This window comes from Lepeophtheirus salmonis, chromosome 8, assembly GCF_016086655.4.
Source record: "Lepeophtheirus salmonis chromosome 8, UVic_Lsal_1.4, whole genome shotgun sequence".
Classification (NCBI taxonomy): Eukaryota; Metazoa; Arthropoda; class Copepoda; order Siphonostomatoida; family Caligidae; genus Lepeophtheirus; species Lepeophtheirus salmonis.
This window is the reverse complement of record NC_052138.2, coordinates 12,740,828-12,762,035: the sequence shown is the minus strand read 5'-3', so window position 1 is coordinate 12,762,035 and position 21,208 is coordinate 12,740,828. Positions and strand designations below refer to the sequence as shown.

At 30.8% G+C, this 21,208-nt stretch overlaps 1 long non-coding RNA gene across 2 annotated transcripts in view; it reads left to right on the top strand.

Annotated features, from left to right (window-relative positions):
- The window catches only part of LOC121123425 (uncharacterized), a 95,321-nt gene that overhangs the window by 58,929 nt on the left and 15,184 nt on the right, over positions 1-21,208 (top strand). The window contains exon 2 of one of the 2 annotated variants that reach the window (XR_005865995.1): positions 7,539-7,705. The exons of the other annotated variant lie outside the window; for it this stretch is intronic. This is a non-coding gene — a long non-coding RNA (uncharacterized lncRNA). The remainder of the gene's footprint in view (positions 1-7,538; positions 7,706-21,208) is intronic. 2 annotated transcript variants of the gene reach the window in all.

Below are 21,208 nucleotides of genomic sequence, written 5' to 3'. Positions count from 1 at the left end.
AGAGTAGGCCTTCCAACAATTTTTCCTTTTATAATATCTGAACTAAATTCGTTCTCTTCAAAAATCCCTTCTCTAGTCGTAAATACCTATATGCAATTATGCAAATCGTTGGTAATTTGTTGCTTGCCCAATTTTTTTTTTTTTTTTTGCAAAGTTGCAAACTTTAGAAGTGTCTTTTCTTTTCCTAAACTGTTGTTATTATTATTTAATTCCTGTGGAGTGAACTTCCTTTTCTACTAAATACTAATAAATAAAAAAACGGTATAAACATTTGTGCCTTCAAATATAAGACGGAATGGAACCTTAAGGATTTGTTTTGTAGTCTTAGTTGTTAGTACTTGAAGGACACTTAGTAGAATTGATAATTTACATAGGAGTAGTCTTTAACTTTGTAGAGAGGTTTATGGTATGTTCTACATTGCAGGAGCGGCTTTTTCTAGTTGGAAATCTGAACAGACTTGGTTATTTTTCATAATTATTTCATTCTTTAAAAGGGAATATTTAAGTATAAAGTAATTTCCAGTTTGTACTCCTGAAAGATAGAGAGTAACAATTAAGTTTTTGCGGGGGCTTCCGCAGGATTATATTAGGGGGCGGCAGGGGCTTGGATTTTGATTTTTTTTAATCCAAAAATTACAATTTTTGGATTTAAAAAAATTTGAAAAATTTATTTTTTATTGAAAATAATTTGAAAAATATCTAAACAATTTAATATTGGAAATTTTTTCGAAAAAAAATTGAAAAATCCATAACTATTCTCAAAAAATTTCAAAAATCCTGAGCTGTTTAGAAAAAAGGAATTATGTTGGGAAAAAATTTCCAAGATTCCATTTCAAATACTCAATTTCCCATAGAAAAATTTAAAAAATCTATAGCCATTCACATACAATAAAGTTTTTTTGGGAAAAAAAATTGAAAAATTTTATTAAATTTTGAATTTAAAAAAAAAATTGAATATTACATTTTCTAGTAAGAATCATAAATTCCTTTATTTTTGGGGGGAGCCAAAGTCCCTCCAGCCCTCCCCTGGCGGACACCCATGATAAGTCTAAGCACTTGTTGGACTCGGAGCAGAATTGATGGTCGAATCGGATTATTGTCTACTTATGTTCTTACTAGATACAAAGTTGGATTTTTGTTCATTTCCTTCCTCTCGCGGCTTCTTGCAGCTGATCTCATAATAAGTCTTGATTAAAAGGCCAAAAGACTAACCATTTTCCTCACTAAGTATTAACGTATCATAAATCACTTATATATAGTCCTCATATTAATAATTGCATTTGACATTTACTTTTGAGCTTTTTCATTAGTTAAAAATAAAGGGAATATGCAAACTAAGTCTACATATATTCATACTTTTTTTATGCAAATTTATAAATATAGATAATAGTATTTAAAATACAAATATATGCATATCCATAGTTTCATAGTCGATAAAAATTACTCCATTTTTTGTGTTCAATTTTAATTTTTTCAATCCCACACACATTTAGGCAGGAATATTTAGACAATTTTTTGAAATTGTCTAAATATAATATAGGGTGTCGTATAAAGTAGTAGGACTGTCTCAGGACTAATCGGCCTGTATATGAAATGGCGGTAGTCGTTAAAAAAAAAAACTCAATTCGAAAGTGCACGATCTATATTTAAACATCTGTTTTAAGTTGGGAGGCGCCATATTGTATTTTATTTGTTTGATGGCCATCATTATTGAACGTTGTCAGTGAATTTGTGGAAATTGAGAAAATTGAACATTCTTATGTGATACAATATTTTTTGTTGAAAGGCTAATTCCCACCAATAAAGAAGGAAAACTATATTCTACTGTAGGTGAGTCTGCTCCTTCAATTACAAAAGTAAAACTTTGGCTAGCTTATTCGACCACGAGGCCGTACATGGTGGAGTGGTTGATTAAATAAGGCAACATCTTCTGAAATAGAAAAGAAAATTCATAAAGTAATACTGATGGATCGATGACTAAAAGTGCGCAAACAAGTGGAGATTGTAGTTGTTTCAAAATTGTGATACATCGTACATTATCTCAAAATTTGGACATGAGAAAGCTGTGTGCAAGATGTGTGCCTTCATTTGCTCACACTTGAGCAAAAACCATGTCATGAAGAAGTTCAATTGATATTTTAGCAAAGATTCAGAGCAATAAAACAGAATTCTAGCGCAGTTTCATAACAATGGATGAAACATGGGTCCATTACTTTACACCTGAGACAAAAGAGCAATAAAAAAATGAAGCCAAAAGGCACACCAGCTCCAAAGAAGGCGTGGTCATGTTGTCGGTTTTTTGGGAAATACGTGGGATAATTTTCATTTACTATCTTGAAAAAGGACAAACCATCAAGGCACCGTATTAAACATATTTATTGCAACATTTGAGCTTAGAAACCATGAAAGAATTGCTGTATTTGGCCAAAAAAAAAGTACTTTTTCATTCAAACACTTCAACAGTACAACAATCTGTTATTGTAATCGCTAAAATTAATTAATTAAAGTTTTAATTTTTAACACCAGATTTAGCCCTCTCAGATTATTTTATGTTCCCAAACTCTAAAAAGTCTATCAGTGGTCAAAGATTTTCCAACATTGAAAAAATGAGTTTGGTAGTGAATGGCTATTTTGAGAAGCAAGTAAGTTCATATTAAAAAGAGGGTATTGAATTTTTGAATATTGCCGCGGAAAATGTCTAGACCTGATAGGAGATTATGCAGAAGAATATAGTTTTTTTCTTCAAAATTTGTTCTTTTTCTTTGTTGGATCGTGTACTTCTGTGACCATTCTCATACATAAAACTATCTAATTGTATTTCATGGTTATTAAAAAACAATATAAGAATAATTAGCAAGTCACTTGAAAAGGTGTGTATCTGCATTACGTGTGAATATGGAGATGGTAATGAATTCCAGTATATAATATAAATACAGAATTACAATAAATATAAACATTTATTGTATTATTTTTTGAAAAATTCTCAATTTAATATTCATGCAATACAGCTTTTTCACATGATCCCACATTTGCTCATGTGAGCCATTTTGGGAGCCTTAACAACTAAGTTTTATAACAAGCACAACCCTTTTTTATTAATATTGAGGAACAAAGTTAACTATTGGATCTAAAAAGGGGGCCAACAAATTAAAGGAATTACTGTCTCTATATTACCAAGTTTTATTATCTAACCCTAAAATGTATAAAAAATAATTTATAGCAAAGTATGTTCTATATAAAATGTTTTATTCCTCCGTTTTTAAATGTATTGTAGATGGGATTCAGAGATAGAAAAATGAATCCAATTTGACCCTTATAAATTTTGATCTACGGAGTCAAACTAAGGTCAAATGTTATTATTTGAGGGCATGACCCCGAAATGAGCTAATATAAAAACACACTTCTATAAACTTAATTTTTCTTGTGGCAAATCGTTTCTAAAACTTTTGAAACCTATTTACTATTTTGAGATATTTATATTGAACGATTTTGAGAATTTAAAGAAAATTGGGAGTTTCTGAGGAAATTGATATTTCCTGCCTATTTTTTCATTATTTTATTTGATAAAAAAATTACCTGAGATGATGACGACAATTATAAATTTGATAAATATAAAATATATACAGTGGTACTGCATTATTACTAAATTTTCTTAGAGTTCAATAAAAAATATTGAGAGGTAAGAAATTGTGTTAAAGTTTTTGTATGTATTTTCTAGATGAAATGATCTACTTTTTTTAAAAGTAATTTTTTTTAAATACAATGAACTGAAATAAGCTATTTGAAAAATAGGATTGGTACACCTATATATCATCTGTCACAAACATTAGTTATGTTCTCTCTCGAAAACTGTTTTGTCCTATTCGAAAAAGGATAATAACTATTCAGACGCTGTACGTGTACAGCATATATAGACTGCACCGATATCTGAAGCTTTTTATAGAAGCACAATTGTAGGATAAAAATATATAAAAAATGATATTCTAAAATTTGCAAAATAAAGGGGTTCTTGGATGATTCGCCTTAAACATTTTTGCCTTAAACGTGTACGCCTTGTACCTATTCGCCTTTTGACGTTTTCCCCTTTAGACGTTTTCTCCTTGTAATGTTTTTGCATTGTGACATTTTCGCCATCTCCCATTTTTTGTTTTGTATTATTTTGCCTCTATTGCAAAGTTTTCACCTCGATACTTTTTTGCATAAGATAATAATAAAGGGATTGTCACTTCTTCCAGGTTATTTAGGTTTGTTATTGGAATTTTTAACGTTGTATTCCAGTTTTGAGAAATTAGAAACATAACACAAACAGGCTGAACAACCAAATTTATTCAAACTTTAATACGTAGGGTCCAAAGCACTTGGAAGTAATCATAATTACTAATCCTATAGTATGTTGCTGTAGATAAAATACAATCATTAATGAAGTATGTCGATATATTATATCTCATATTCACAGATTCGGGCAGACTTTCATGGACGTGTTCCCCATCTTGATTTATAACTCAAAACTCAAGTACAATCCGTGATGTAAGAAGAGATTTCAATATGTTTTCATAGCTTTTGGTGAAAAAATGGAATTCATATGAGTCCCAATTATTCTTCGTAACGGACCGTAGCAGTAGTAATTCCGATTTCTTACAAGTGCTTTGAACCCAACGTATTAAAGTTTGAATCATTTAATAGTCAGCTTATTTTCCCTTTTGTTTCTAATATCTCAACGCTAAAACGGTAAAAATTCCATTACCAAGACCTATACAAATAAGAAGAAGTAACAATCCCTTTACTATTATCTAATGCAAAAAAGTATCAAGGGGAAACTTTGCAAAAGAGTACAAGTCAAAAATGGGAGATGGCGAAAATGTCACAATCCAAAAGCATTACATTCTCTTTATTATTATCCGGGGTAAGAAAAGTATCTAGGAGAAAGCGTTGCAAGGGAAAATGTGTACAAGGCAAAACCGGGAGAAGGTGAAAATGTGACAAGCCCCATATAATCTCAAGGTGACAGCATCACAAAGCAATAGCATTACAAGGCGAATACGTACAAAGTAGACACGTTCAAGACAAAAACGTTCAAGGCAAATCCTTCTGACGAAAAATAAAGGAGCCTTTAATGTAAACCAATAATTTGATTTTAAATAAACTACTTTTACAGGGTGGGGACACAAACCTTGCAGTAGCATGACTAAATCACGATTTACGTGATTTTTATCGCATCAAGAAAAAAGAAGTCAAAATCAATTTGTGATATGTTTAAATACTATATTTTTTATTCAAGATGTCCTCTTTTACATGCAATAACAGCCTCGACCAGCCAACGAACAGATTGTCAGCTATTTTTAATGAAAGCCGTGTCCTTGGCGTACCACACTGTCATGATGGAAGCTCGGAGTGAATCTCAATTTGGATAAGAAGTGCGGTAGATATTTTTTTCCAAGACACACTAAACTCCAAAGGCCAGAGGTTTGAGGTTGAGAGTCTGGAGGACGGTCAAATGGAGACAGGTCCGAAGTCTGTTACATTGTTGATCCAGAAGTTTTGGTACTTTTATGCTCCACGGCACTAAAACAAAACTTCTTTTTTTTTCTACTGTAGTTTGTTTATATAATGAAACCATGTTGGTAAAAATAACGGAGATAAAATCTTAATTAAATCCTGCTGCAAGTTTTGGATCCCCACCATTTATATTTATATTAGCGATAGATGTGAAATGGGTATAATACGATATAATTACACTTTTTGATAATTGATTATTTATACAACTTGGACAGATCAATTTTTGGGTGGATAACTTTTAAATTGTTGTTAATTATTAAAATATGACAACATAATTTCATGTTTTGACTAACTAATTAAAAGTTTGGCAACTACCGTTGTCTTTTAAACAATATATTTTTGCAATTTGGGATGTATTCTTCTCCCAACCACATCCCGTAATCAATGGCCTGGGACATATCATTGGGGTGGGTCGAACTATCTGATATAACATGGGGAATAGTACGTAACATCACCATGTTGTACCTACTTGTTGAAATGGTGCATGGGGTCATTGAAGTATGTGAAGGAAGCATAATAATTACTACGTATAGCATAATTATATATTAAATATTATAACAAAAAGTTCAATAACTGTAAGATGTACATACAGTTAACTTCGTGATTTCCAAACCTTACACACACCTTTGCACTCTTATAAAATAATTTCTATTGTTGGGATAATAGTTGCTAGAAAAGTGCCTAACAGCAGTTATTGTTTACTCTCTGTTATTCAAATTATTTATTTGAAAAAATAATATACAAAAATAAACAATTTGAATAATAAATCGTTTTGATCATAACGCATGTTGTGCTTGCGATGAATAGCCATACAGTTATATCCATATATACGCATAATATTTTGCTTGCTCCTTCTACGCATGTAAATAAATATGTATTCTTTGAAATGTTTACTATAGGAAGTAATACCTTATAAATAGTGTTGGATTCGATTCAACATTTTCGAGTTCGGTGTAGTTCAAGTTATTGAGGATTTCCACACATGTGGTTATCTCTCCCTTTGGATACAATATCAACTCTTATTTTAATAATAAAAAAGTGTTGTACTGTTTTTATGAGTGCTACTAGAAGTTTAAGGATCCATCATTACTCCAATGCTTCGATTTTTTTATGGTTAATATAGTTCAAATAAAAATCAAATTGTTCACCAAAAAAAATGACTTTGAGTCATTTTCCGAAAATAGTCAGCTTCAGAAAAGTCGAGTTTGTTTTAGTTCGAATACTAATTTAATACAAAACACTATTAATAAGTAATAATGCAGTTCATATAGTCTCACTTCCAGGACGGTGAACTACACAATACATGAATGGAGAAGTGAATCAAGAACTCTGAGTTGTAAATTCCTCACTCTAAGGAGAGTTATTCCTGGATATCAAACTCAGGGGCGTCCGCAGGGGGAGGGCTGGAATTTAAATTTAATTTTCTGTTAATAGCTATAGCGTTTTGAAATTTTTTTCCCGAAAGCTTTAATAATTGATTTTTTTTTTCAAAAATTTTTATTTTTAAAATTGAATATTAGAAATTTTTTTCCAAAAAATTTAATATTTTGTAAACAGCTCTGGATCTTTGAACTTTTTTGAAAATAGCTATGGATTTTTGAAATGGTTTTCCAGAAAATTTAATTGTCTGTGAATAGCTATAGATTTTTGGAATTTTTTTTTTTTTTAAAAATTCCAAAAATCAACCCCCCCCAAAAAAAAAAAAAAAATATATATATATATATAATCTTGTGGACGCCCCTGAAACTACCCATAAATTGAAATTGACATATGCTTACTTATAGCCTAAAGGGAATTCATGAGACTCCTCTATGTCTTTTTGGATATAAAAGCTAGCATGTGTGTCCGTCCGTCCATTATGTATCCCCTGTGTCTGCCTAAGAAGAGCGTGCACGTATTTTAATTTGATAATATGATGATGAATTTTTGAAATAGTTTTATGTTTTATCTTGATTGACTCTGATTTTAAAATCATTTCCAAGTTTGTTGGTCTAGTTTGGTCTTTTGGATTACGTACATTTAAAAAAACCACATATAAATCAATTAGAAATATAAGAAACGACGTACGGATACAACGTGAGGAACAAATCTACATCATATTGGAGAAGATAAAGACAATTTAATTGTTCGTCATTCGGCGTTAATATGGGTGAGTGTCATTCATTAAAAACTTTACAATGTGATTGATTTTTAAAAGTTTTACTTGAACTTTTTTTTTTGATTGTGAGTATTCAAAATATTTAAATCCTCAATTCTATGTAATCAGTGCCGTGACTACAAAAGAAGTACAAGGGGGACGTGTCCCTCTCAACAAAAACATAAAACTTAATTTAAAATTGCTGAATTGTACCTAAATCTAAATTATTGTACTTGACAATCATGCATTTATAAATTGATGTATCCAGACTAGGGATTGTCATTTTAGACAGTTCTTTAACGAAGGATTCCTGGAAAATACGAGTAATATTTTAGGAACCCGGGAAATCATTGTAACTTTAATAAAAGTTTGTGAATAATTCACGATATTAATAGAATGTGAGGTGTGAATATTACTTGTAGTGTTGTGTCGATTCTTATCTAGGACTGAAGACTACAGTTCCGTCGAGTTCATGTCAGTCCGACCCAATTCAGTCCTAAAGCTTATAAATTTGGGTCCTTCAACATAACTTTAATTCTTATTTTTAATCAGTTCTAGTACGAACAGTTAGTGTTGTGTAAGTCCTTACTTATTCAGTCCAACCAGTCCTTGGGACCGGTCCTTTCAGCATGTCGGTACAAAAAGAAGAAATAAAGTTAAGTCACGTCATCAAGGTTTAAACTGTATATTAGGACTGATATACAGGAATTAACTGTACCCAGACTGAACTGGACGAGACTGCAGTTTTCAGTCCTAAATAAGGACTAACACATGAATACTGATGTCCGAAGGAATAATAGTTTTAAGGATCGGTCACAATGACTTATAGGAATTTTCCTAAGACCTAAGAATTCTTCTATCCGAACTGTATATTCACAAGACGTCTATCTCACAATGGCAAACTGGCATCAAAATTAACTTGTAGCCTCTAAATATTTCTTTCTATATGGTAAAAACAAAAGGATCCCGTCAGATAGTTCCTACCCTAGACCAGTGACGCCTGATATATATTTAATCATTACATAAATTTGAAATGCATGAATTAATATTCATTATAATAATTTCAAATTTCAGGCATTTATATTTATAAAAATAAATACAAAAGTAAGGTGATACATAAATAATAATGTCAACCCACAAAGAAAATCATAGCCTGACCCTCCTAGGATTTGGATTACATCTCCTTGGATTTGTGTCTAGTAACGGGACTGCTCCTAATAGTAATGTACTCATAATATTAATAACTTTGGGTTTGTTTTTCTTACGACTTGTGCAGAAGCTACAAAAACATTTTTTTGAAATACAATTTCATTTGACATAAATATTATATAGTAAAATTTATGAGTGAAGAAATATTTCATGTCTTAATGATAGCATTTAATATCTTTTCATGACTATTCCTTCTTTTTTACAACTCATTTTGATTAATCAAATTAATTTTCTAGCACTTTGTCTGTAAATTATAATATAAGTTTTAATATCTATATTAATAAAGCCAAGTTTGTCTGTCTAAGAGATGTGTGACTACTTGATCCAAGAAACAACAATGTATCAATGTTCAACGTTGTCAGTTAAACGTTTGATGCTAAAGAGTTGATAGTAAAAAGGTTAATGCAAGATGGAAGTACTAAAATATTGTTTAAAAAGAAGTCCTTTAGTATCTGTCTTTGGAGCTTTTAAATAACTTTTTAGAATTATATATCAAATATCTTTTGAATTTTTTGTTAAATATCTAAAAATTTCTAAATACACAACTTGGCATAATTTTTTTAATATTTCTTTAATTGGTCAGATGATTAAGTATAAGTACATTATCAGGGGTGTCTGCAGGGGATGGGAACGCTGGAGGGTTGTATACCCTCCCTAAATCTTATTCAAAAAACCCTCTTCCGCCACAAGTATAAAATCTTTGGGGCAGAGCAAGAATTATAAATCCCTTTTTTTTTTAATCAAGCCCCAATATATAATCTTACAGACACCCCTGATCATAGTACCAAAATTACTCCATCTGATCTAGGAATTATCTTTGAAGTCCATATGCAAAGTATATAATACATTAAGTATATTTTTCTTCTCTAAGAACGACTGAGTATCGAGCCTACGTACATTGAGTTTAAGAAAACAATATCACCGAGCGCATCGTTCATTGAACTACGTCAATTTTCATACTTATTACAAAAATTAATTTTATAAAATGCTACGATAAATATGGGCAAAAACGGGTTAGAGAAACTTTAAGTTTAAATAATTTAGCAAATTAATCTGAACAAGGCCGGGTACACCAACAAATGATTAATAAAATATAGTACAGGGTGACCTCAGGCTTTAATCATAATTATATACAGTGATGATAATTTGTAGTATTTTTTAGCTAACCCATTTTTTTGGAGTTGGCAACTTGAAGAGTAAATATTCTTTTCCTTAGCTGTTGTCATTATTATTTAACTCCTGAGAAGTGAACTTCCTTTCCTACTACATTTAATTATATTCAAAACCTGTTTTAAAATTTGTGTGTGCTCATAAAAACAGAGAGTAACATTGAGGATTTTCTTTGGAGTAATAATTGTAAGTCCTTGTTAGACTCAAAGTAGAATTAAGATCAATATGTGAGTAATTCTTGCTCATGTTCTTGTTTATTTCCTTCTCCTCCTCGTCACAGCTGATTTCTGATTTATTTGCGTCCGTGTGCCCATAAAAACACAGAGTCAGAGTAGAATTGAGGATCGACATAGTAGTAATTATTGCCCATGTCCTTGTTTATTTCCTTCTCCCCTTGTCGAAGCTAGTTGTAGCTGATCTAATGAAACGTTTTGACTAGTGATGGGACGATTAAAAAAACAACCCGATTCCGATTCTTTAATGTTTTAAAAAGGAGTTAAAAAATACAATTTTGCTATCAGGAGCGTTCACAGTTAAATATATATTTTTTTTTTTTTTGGGGGGGGCTGGGTCAATGGAAATTTTTTGTTAAAGTTTCACTTACGAGAACTAACGGTTATTTTCCAAAAATTATATTTTTTGGAAACAAATATTAAATTTCTTGGCGAAAAATCTCAAATATTTAATTTTTGGAAATAAAAATCTCAAATATAAAAATTTTTGGAAATTTTTTTTAAAAATCCCAGGTTGTTATCAAAAAATTCAAAAATTAAATTTTTGGAGAAAAATTTCAAAAATACTTAATTATTCAAAGAAAATTGATTTATACGAAAAAATGTTTGAAAAACTAAATTTTCAGGGAAAAAAATGATAACTTAACTTAAAATGGTAATGAATAGTTAAATACCAGTAATTAATCATCGAGATTGCAAATTAAAAATTATTTTCTCGACGCTTATTCTGATTCCAGAAAAAACAATTGATTCTCCGATTCACGATTACGATTTATCTCCCCTTCACTAGCTTTGACATCCAACCTTTTTCCCTATCAAATACTCTTCAAATTATCGTGTTACCGTGTTGATTTTTTGTTTCTTTTTATTTAACGTTCCCAAAATACCAACGATTTCCATGACTGATTCTAATACAACTACATATGAATGTATGTTATTTTATTTAAGAAGATAATAATTTGATTCTAAAGGACTTCCTTTTATGAGGAAATTAAATTCTAATGCATAAAAAAGTAATTTTTTCATAAATATATATGTATAAGATTGTTATTTTATATCTTTGAAGGTTATTTATTTATCTGATTATGATTCAAATTCGTTTTTCATAAATATGTATTATAAATATATTAGTTAAATCTTACATATGGTGAATGAACGCATATTTGCATTTATACTTTAAGTTATTAATTTGCATATGTGATTTCAAAACTCAGTCAATTTAACCCTCGTTAATGGTTTGACTATTTGTAAGAGATACCATGGAAAAATCTATTAGATTGCGCTGATTCTGCACATGTTCATTTCTTTATACCTACATAAAGAAAAAACAAACGTTAGGATGAAAAAAAGATATTTCTTTTAAAAATTAAAAACAAATTATCATTTTATTGATATGGAGTTTTCGGTTTTTTTTTTTTTGTTCCATGTAAATTTTCACGATGAAAAGGATTTGAAACAAATTTAGTATGTTGTGTTATTGATAGTAGATCAGCTCATAAATAAAATTTTAGATCTGTAACTTAATCAAACTCTGAGTTTTAAAGTCTTAAAGATGGAGCAATTAGATATTTGATTTCTGATATGTCGTGAACCGAAGCAATGAGAAGCAAGTACAGTGTCGAAAAGCTATCAGTTTGCTAAATAAAACCTATGTTTCAATCTTTATATTATATTTGTAATAAAAAAAAGTAAACCAAGAACTTAGTTTTTGAGCTTATTTTTTTTTTTTTTTTTTTTTTTTTTTTTTTTTTAAACAACTGGGTTTTTATTTTGGCCAAATTCAAGACATGATAAATATAATCAATATTATTTAAATACAGAGAGGGAAACTGTTACATCGAAGACACGAATTATCTCCAAATTTATTCCATCTTCTAATGAAGATGAGTAGTAGTTAGTAAAACAAAATATTGAATGCATTCACAAATCTTCCTCATTATAAGGGTGACCCTCCGAATCGACCAAAAATTGTCTCAAGTTTATTTTTTTATCAAGATTCTCAAAACTAAAAGTAGAAATTTTATGGAACTTTACATCTCTATTTTACTGTATTTAAATAATTAAAATCAATGTGGCCACCATTGACCTAAGAACCATGGTCTTGATTAGGCCTGAAGGTCTTCATAACCGATAACTCTCCAACATGTTGGTTCCCTCCTTCCCCACGCAGTCTTTAGATCATCCAGATTCACAAAGAGGTGGAACGAAAAATTTCTTCTTGATGACGCCTTAGATATTTGATTTCTGATATGTCGTGAACCGAAGCAATGAGAAGCAAGTACGGTGTCGAAAAGCTATCAGTTTGCTAAATAAAACCTATGTTTCAATCTTTATATTATATTTGTAATAAAAAAAAAAAGTAAACCAAGTACTTAGTTTTTGAGCTTATATTTTTCAAGGTTTATGGTCCTTGATTTTTTTTTTTTTTGTTTTTGTTTTTTTGTGAAATTCCCCCCATTTATTGATAAAACATTATAAATATTTAAGTTAATGTCTAGAGTGAAAAATTCATGAAATAATTGTATAATTTATAAAAACAACTTCATTTATGTTATTTAGTAGAATTAAAAAATAATATTTCATTCAACATAATATTTTATTGTAAAATATAATAAATGTGCAAAACATAATTTATAAATGTGGTTATTATTTTTATACATCACAGCATATACTCATAATGCCATGAAATTTTCACTCAACTCTTTTTTTTTTTTGCCCAACATTGCTTTGGTTTACGAAACATTTATAATAACTTTTACATCTTAAGGACCTAAGAACTCAGATTTGGATTGAGTTACAGAACCAAAATTTCAATAAATATTTCTGTCATTAATACCTCCTATTAAGTCAGAGTTACACCGACTTTCACTTACAACTCTCCAACAAATCTTCTGCGTTACGCAACGTCATCCATGAGCAAACGTACTTTATACTTAGATGTTCACTCCTCAAGAATTAAAGAGTAATGATAACACCATAAATGAAAAAACACTGTTCAGATTCAAAAATATTTACACGGTAAAAAATGCTTAGGATCTACAACTATAACTTCAACTTTGTTAAATATCATAGAGGCTTATGCATGTTTTATTTATAAAAGAAGGGAAAGTAAGAATATTTTCTTATGATAAAAGTTTTTTTTAACTTTATTTGATGGTATAAGTACTAAATATTTAAGAAGTAGGACCAACTATAATGTTCATCTACAACTTGCATACATAAATATGCATATGTGCAATATGTACTGTAAAAAAAAAGTTGGATTCGAGTTATAACTATCGAGTTCAGTCTAGAGTTTTTGAGCTTTTAGTTAAGTGAATTTCGAATAAAGGTATTATGTAAATAAAAATATTTATTCATTGAACTGATATTTAAGTAGGTTCAAATATCTCACTAAGAAGACAGTCAATAGTCATTAATCAAATAATGTAGGAAATGTTAGAAAATATTTAAATGTATAATAGGAAGGAATTTCAAAAAGTTTAATCTACAATGTGGGGAATTTTAAAACTGGAAAATTTAAATATAATTTATGTTACAAAATAATTTTCTAAAATTAATTCAGCAATTCCATAGTGAAGTTAATCACTACAACCAACCAACTCCAGCTTCAACCACAGACTCTCACCTGCCCCTGAGCCTGGCGCAGGCCTTGATGGGAAACTTATTGTACATACTGGCCACTGTATCAGGAATAGAAGCTTCCAAGATGAACAAACCCACATAGTAACTCTCCGTCTTTCATACACAGTTATACTTAAATGTCCTTAGTTCAAGAATTAAATAATAATGATAACATTTTTGGAAAATAAAAAACCCTGTTAAAATTGCCAACTAGAAAAGTGAGGAAAATTGTGTCTATAATGGGTATGTTAAAAATCAACATGTTAACCGTAACAATTTAAAGAATCTTTCGAGAAGATCAGCTGTGAAAGACGAAATGGATATGAACAAGGACATTGGCAATAATAACTCCGATGTCGATCCACAAATCTACTCTAAGTCCAACAAAAACTTAGAATTATAACCTTGCACAAATCCTCAAGGTTACTCTCCGTCTTTTATGACCACACACGAATCATGTTTTGAATATACTTGAATTTATTTGGGAAAGGAAGTTCACTACTAAGGAATTAAATAACAATGACAACTTCTAATGAAAAAAAATTCATTCTTCAAGCTACCAATTCCAAAAAACGAGGCAACTAAAAAATTCATACGATTTACACGAGGTACATATGGTACCAAATATTCAAGTTACTTCTATGGTCATTTTACAACAGGGGAAGGCAACCTTTGAGACATGGAGTACCAACTTCAACATTTCTAATAAATGAGTGGGCCACTATCAATAATGATGGTAAAAGACATACACTAACTACAGGACAATGTTCTAATTTGCACATCCCAGCAGTGGCACGTGTGCCATAGGTTGTCGACCCCTGTTCTACAATATATTCTACATACAATGAAGCTAATAAAATCCCGTAAAAATATACAAATCGCTTTCATAATTATTATAGACTACTCTTGGATAGTTAAAAACAATATCCATTAACAACTCATTTAGATTACATCACATTACGTTTATAAGTATGCAGGCATTTCAATCTTTAAAGTAAATAAAAAACCTTAAGTGCAACTGAGGATATTATATATATGTTAGGGTTGGGAGTTGGTTCTTTAAAGAAGTTTGCTCTGGACCCGTCCTAAAGAAAAGTTCAATCTCATTTAAAAATCGATCTATAACGAATCTATAGTTGAATAGTTAATGACGTCATTTGTGTTTCAAAATTGTTAACATTGGCACAATAACGTCATATGAAGTTACATCTGTAGAATAAATCATATTTGTACGTTTCATAAATCGGTATAGGGGATAAAATTCACAAAAATCGGTCTTGGACCGAATTGCAACACTAATATATATATTTAAGGTATATATGTAATATATAGGCTAAAGATATAATGGATCAATAATTATTTTGCAGGGGTAGTTTTTATATTGTAAACCCATTTGTTTTTATATAAATGCGATAACTGTACAATATACGATTGAATGAATATCCTTCAAAAAATTTAACATTGCATTGGACCTCTCGGATCTTGTCTTGATGATTAATGGAGTTAATAGATTCTGGGAGACTTTAGGTAGCTCCAGAGTACAAGAAACTTTGAGAGCGACATTTTCAAAATCCTTGCCATTTGGTAAATTGACGTAGAAGAATAATTTTATGTTATGTCCCTAATTGCCTCCTCTAAACGGGCATCTCCATCCAACCTGAATCTGGAGACCATTTGATAATGTCGTCCGGATCCATTTAATCCCAAATCTCCTAGTAAATTTGATACAGAGTTTGAATGCAAACGCCAACAATGGAGGATATATAAACTTCTTTCAAGGGAAAAATATATTTCCAAATCATGTTCTTTTCAAAAAGTAGGTCAAGAAGAACACAACTTCTCAATTTAAGGTCAAAACAAAAATAAATTTAGTTGACTAGTGTTATTATAATCTGAAGATACTGGAAAAGAGTTAAAGTCAAAGAAAGTTTTGCATCAAAAAGTGTATGAGACACTCTGATTTAGAATTGATTTACGGTATGCAAATGATTTGACTCTGATATTACTTTTCAAATGGTTACTGTAAATTTTACGAGATTTAAATGTAATTTGCAACACTTTCAAAGAATAAATCAAAATAATTTAATAAATCCTACATAGTACTAAAATAATTTATTTGGGTGTGTGTGATGTACGTCCTGCTTAGAAAAACAATGATAAAAACGCATTTATTTCAAAAACGGAGACAGATACAGACTTTAAACATAAAATAAAAGTTGTTAAAAATTTTGTATTACATACGTAAAGCTGGTTTACTTCTAATCAGACGATATTTTTGGCCTCTTTTTCTATTCTTATATTATATTTTCACATACCTTTTTTTTCTTTTTCTTTTTATACGAAAAAAAAAAAACACTTATGTTTGCTAAGTATTATAAAGAAAAACTTAGAAATAGAAAAAATGCAAATGGGCTTTAAATTTTAAGTTAAATTAGTAGAAGAATCAATATTAAATAGTATAAATTACTTCATTTCACAAGTATTATAATTCTTATTTGCAAGTAATTATTTATTTAAATCAAGTTTCTTCGACCAAAAAATTATTAATCCAACATCATAAAACCACTAATAAAGCTTAATAATCATCCAAGGCTCGATTCGTACCCTTGCTTGGTTGTGTTGCATTTATAAATTAACAAGGTTATTGCCAAAGCATTAGAGAACGACGTTCAATTGACGGCCACTACGAGCACCTCTCAAAATTTTTGAGTGGGAGCGCACTCATCTTTTCAGAAGAGGGATAAAATCGCTTGGATTTTTACTCATATATATAAGTTTTGATTACTTTTTTTTCTACCTCTTAAGAGATAAAATCAAAAAATTTGAGAGATGACGAATAATTTTAAAGATTGCAAGAATAAACGATTTGATTATTATCTCAACATAAGGAACAATCTTTTTTTCAAAAGCTGTCAAAATCTTACGCAAGCATAAGTCCAAAAACCTGAGAAACTTTTATATAAGCTCAAGTTAATAATCAGGCTTAAACAGTAGTTGTCAAGCTTATTGTCCCCAAGGCACATCAAAGAGAAATAAAAATTTATTTACACTCCCATTTTATTTAAGTCAATCATTTGAATTATTTTAAGCTATTACAAATAATGTATGGTTGTCACAAATCTTACGCCACACTTGAACTTGCAATATATTGAATAGGTACAATCATAAAGAGTTGTCAAATTCAAATACGTCTTATGGTCGAAAAAATAAGCTCACGCTCATAGCTTTAAAAACAAGCGAGAGGGCGTTGAAAAAATCGGTCACTGAGCGAGAGCTCGCTCAAGATTCCTTGTTTGACTAATGCGCTGTTTATTTCTTTTTCTTTTCTAACATACCAGCAACGAGTGTGTAGTTTTTACTGGACAAAAGCATAAAAAGGAGATTTTTAGAGCACTTTCTGCTTTGTCTATACAAATATCTTAAAGTTGAAATATCCTTGAGGCAAAGTGGTTTTAAGGTAAAATGGCCTAAGCTAAAATTGTTTAAAGCACAATATAGAACAGTAGTTCTGAACCTTTTTCCTTGTTCGCACCCAATTTAATTCACCGACCCACTTCCAGAATTGATGAAAAGCAATATTGATACCATATTCATAATGTTTAAGTAACAAAACCATCATGTATTTAATTCTTTATTTACATAACTTGACATGGTGTGTTGTGAATTATTATGGCTGAGCGCCAAACTCAGTGACTTTTTTTTTGTTGCTTTCAACTTATGATGGGATAAAATCTTGGTGTCTTGGTGCTGAGTCCCACTCGCATTTCGTGTTGAGGATCCAGCCAATTTCAGCACTTGGTTTTGATGTGAAGCAAACAGGAAAATCCCGTCTGGCAGATTTAAGTAGTCGCGAAAGGCACGAGCACAGTGAGAGTCTTCTTTGCCAGTGCAGGATACGTTTCAAACTGAGAAGCCCATTAGTGCTCCAAGTGAACAAAGGCAAACTCCATTTGCATTCCACGATTGTTTCTCAGTTCGATGAGATCTTTCTCGATGTTGCTATCATCATCAACATCTTCCATATTCTACTTAAAAGGGTACCGGATCCAGTCATCAATGGTTTTTAGCTCTCCACACGAGAAGCAGTCATCAAATAAGGTGCACAGTATCTGCAGATGTTCTACAATTTTTGAAACAAAATTGGGATGTAGGGAAGCATCCTCTGTGACTGTTTCTTCAAGGGAAGGCAAATTTGCCAAGTTATCTTTCTTAACACGCCTAATCCACAAAACAATTTTATCTTTGGATGTAGCCAACTTCTCACTTACAATAAAAATCTCCACCCTTCTTCCTTGTGGTGAGGGATTGAGCTCATTGAGTGCTGTGAACACATCAGCCAAATAGACAAGCATTTAAACGAATTCGAGATCATCAAAATATCCAGCCAGATCTTCTCCCAGTCCGTGGAGAAACTGCTGAATTTCTTCTCACAATTCAAACATACGAGATAGCACATGCCCACGTGACAGCCACCTCACTTTGGTATGGTACAACACCGCAGTGTATTCTTGACCCACTTTCTCACAAAATGACTGAAACAGTCGATGATTCAGAGTACGAGGACGAATCATATTCACAACCTTCACACAAATCTCCCAAGTCTTTGTCAGGTCTTGGGCAATGTATTTGCTGCAAGAGGCTGCCGATGAAGAAAGCAGTGGGTAATCTTCAGGTCAAGAATTTCTTTTCTCCCTCAATGCAGCAAACCTTGAACGATTGCCCAGCATGGCTGGTGCACCATCAGTACATATTGAACCAACCCTGTCAAGATGAAGTTGGTATCTTGTGAAGAATTATTTTATCATACTGAACCCATCTATGGCTCTTGACGTTGTCTTCAGTCAGTGATAGAAGAGAAAACTTTCTTCCACTTGATGTCATCAACAACTTGCTCCAGAATATAATTACTCATATCCTCGCACCCCCGGTTAAGATCCACTGATATAGACTAAGGCGAAAGTATCTAGTGACAATACATATGTTTCTAAGCCTGTTTGAAGGTCCACTAGTGAACTTCCATATGGTTTACAATTTTAATTCGTATCTATTATTAATAAAGAAGTAATCACTGATCCTTTCCTTCCTCCCAAACTAAAATTACGTCATCCGAGGCTGTTGCCCAATGACGTCAATGTCATCTACATATTACGGTATATTGAAAATATCTATTGTGGGCAATTTTATAAAGTGTATACTATTAATCCGTGAATATCCAGCGTTTTTATTCATTCCTTATGGATAATGAGGTTACTAATTTTTATATTTGTTTTATCTAATTATAATAGGAATTAATAATTATACTTGATGCATTTAATTAGCATACATATGCAATTTTACTCAAATATGTTTCATAGTTATAAAACTTAAATTAAACAAAATGCAAACTTTGTATGTACATATCCTTAAATTACTTTGAATTGCTTCAAAACTTGTACATAAATATAATCATAAAATTGGTTAATAATATTATAATATTAAAAAAAATATTTTTCATTCCTATTTGACCATAACATAGGTAAATAACATCTTATTTATCCTCATCATGATATGAAATTTGATCCTAACAACTTTTTTTGTTTAACAAAAAAGTAGAAATGAAATGTGTTTTTTCCACCTGAAAAATTTTTCCCTAGGGGCATTTGCATGAAATAGGCAAATATCCTTGATACAGTATATATGTATAACTAAATATAAATGTACCAATGAGACACTTTCATCTTTCCTATATTTATTCTAAGATATTTATCGGCGTTATTTCCCTTACAATATGAATATTTACTTTTCATTTTGTGTAAGATGTCGATTTTCGACTTTTTTGCTTATATTTAGTGTTTTGAACATTGGTTATGTCGTTACCATTATTGTATATCGCATCCTTTTCTCTAAAAAGAAGTATGGATTTATTACTAAACACGGCGTTAGCTCCTCGACACAAAAATACCGTATGTTTTTGTTGTCAGGTGTCCATTTCCTCGTCTGACTTGATACATCATGGCTATTTCATACTTTCTGATAAATAAACAGAGTAATCAGTTATACTTGTACTATACTTATCACGTCGTATTGAAACAGAAAAAAATGACCTATGGAACGACGTAGCTCAATGGACAATGGGCTTTGGAAAAATTATTCTCTTGAACTCAATGTGCATAGGTTCTGTCGAGTCGTTCCTAGAGATAGAAATATGCATAATGTATATGGACTTCAAAAAAGATTCCTGGAGTAAATGTAAAACTATAATGTTTACTGTATACTGTGTGCCAGTTACTATGTCTGTATCAAGGTTAATAGAAATATGAGGTTAGACTATCATGTAATCGGGGTAGCTAGAATTTTCAATTTGATGGATCGTACTGACTGCTGGGCAAGCCAAATCGATTTTGACAAAACACTCAACTAATCATATTCTATGGTGTCACTATTAAAAGCATGGTGAATGTTGTACTCGCATTATGGTATAATACCTTGTATTTCTATAAACCTTGGTCTGTACAAGTTTCAACTTGTATAAGTAAATTGTACAAGCGTTTCTTCCTCTTAAATTCATTATTTAATTAGAACATTGGTCATTCTAATTACTAATCATTAATTGATACTATCATTTTATTTTGATGTATTTAAATAATATTATTATTATGTATTTATGAGTAATATATGTGCAAAAATGTTGTGTCTTGACGAGGGAGAGGAGACACAAACGTATTTATAGGTGGAGAGATCCAGGATGACCGAGAGAAATGAGAAGAAGGAATGGCGTGGAGGAAATAATACAATACTTATTAAAGAAACATCTGTATTCTTTATAATACAAAAACCTACTCTAATTAATATACAAAATACATGATTATTTATACTACGTAGAAGACAGTACTTTAATACATAAAAGAAAATACAAGACGATAAGAAGAAGATCAAGGGGGGAGGAAATACATTACAAAAAGCATATATATATTTTAGTCATTTAAATAGCCAAAATTTACACCATTAATACATCGATCATCCAGTGAATATTCAATTAGTGCGTTATCATCATCCTAAATAATATAAATCCTTCACTTATGATAATTCTTCTCATTTTTGGGTTTATTCAAGTTGCTATGTGTACAAAATTGCAACTTTTAAACCAAAAATACATATACATTGTCCATTTTATTATTTCTATGAAGGAATTTGGGCTGTCGTATCCAAATACAAATATATAAATAGTAAATACGCTTTTAATAAAATATTAACAAGTACGAGCAAAAATTGTAAGTCTCCATGTTCAGCGACAAATAGA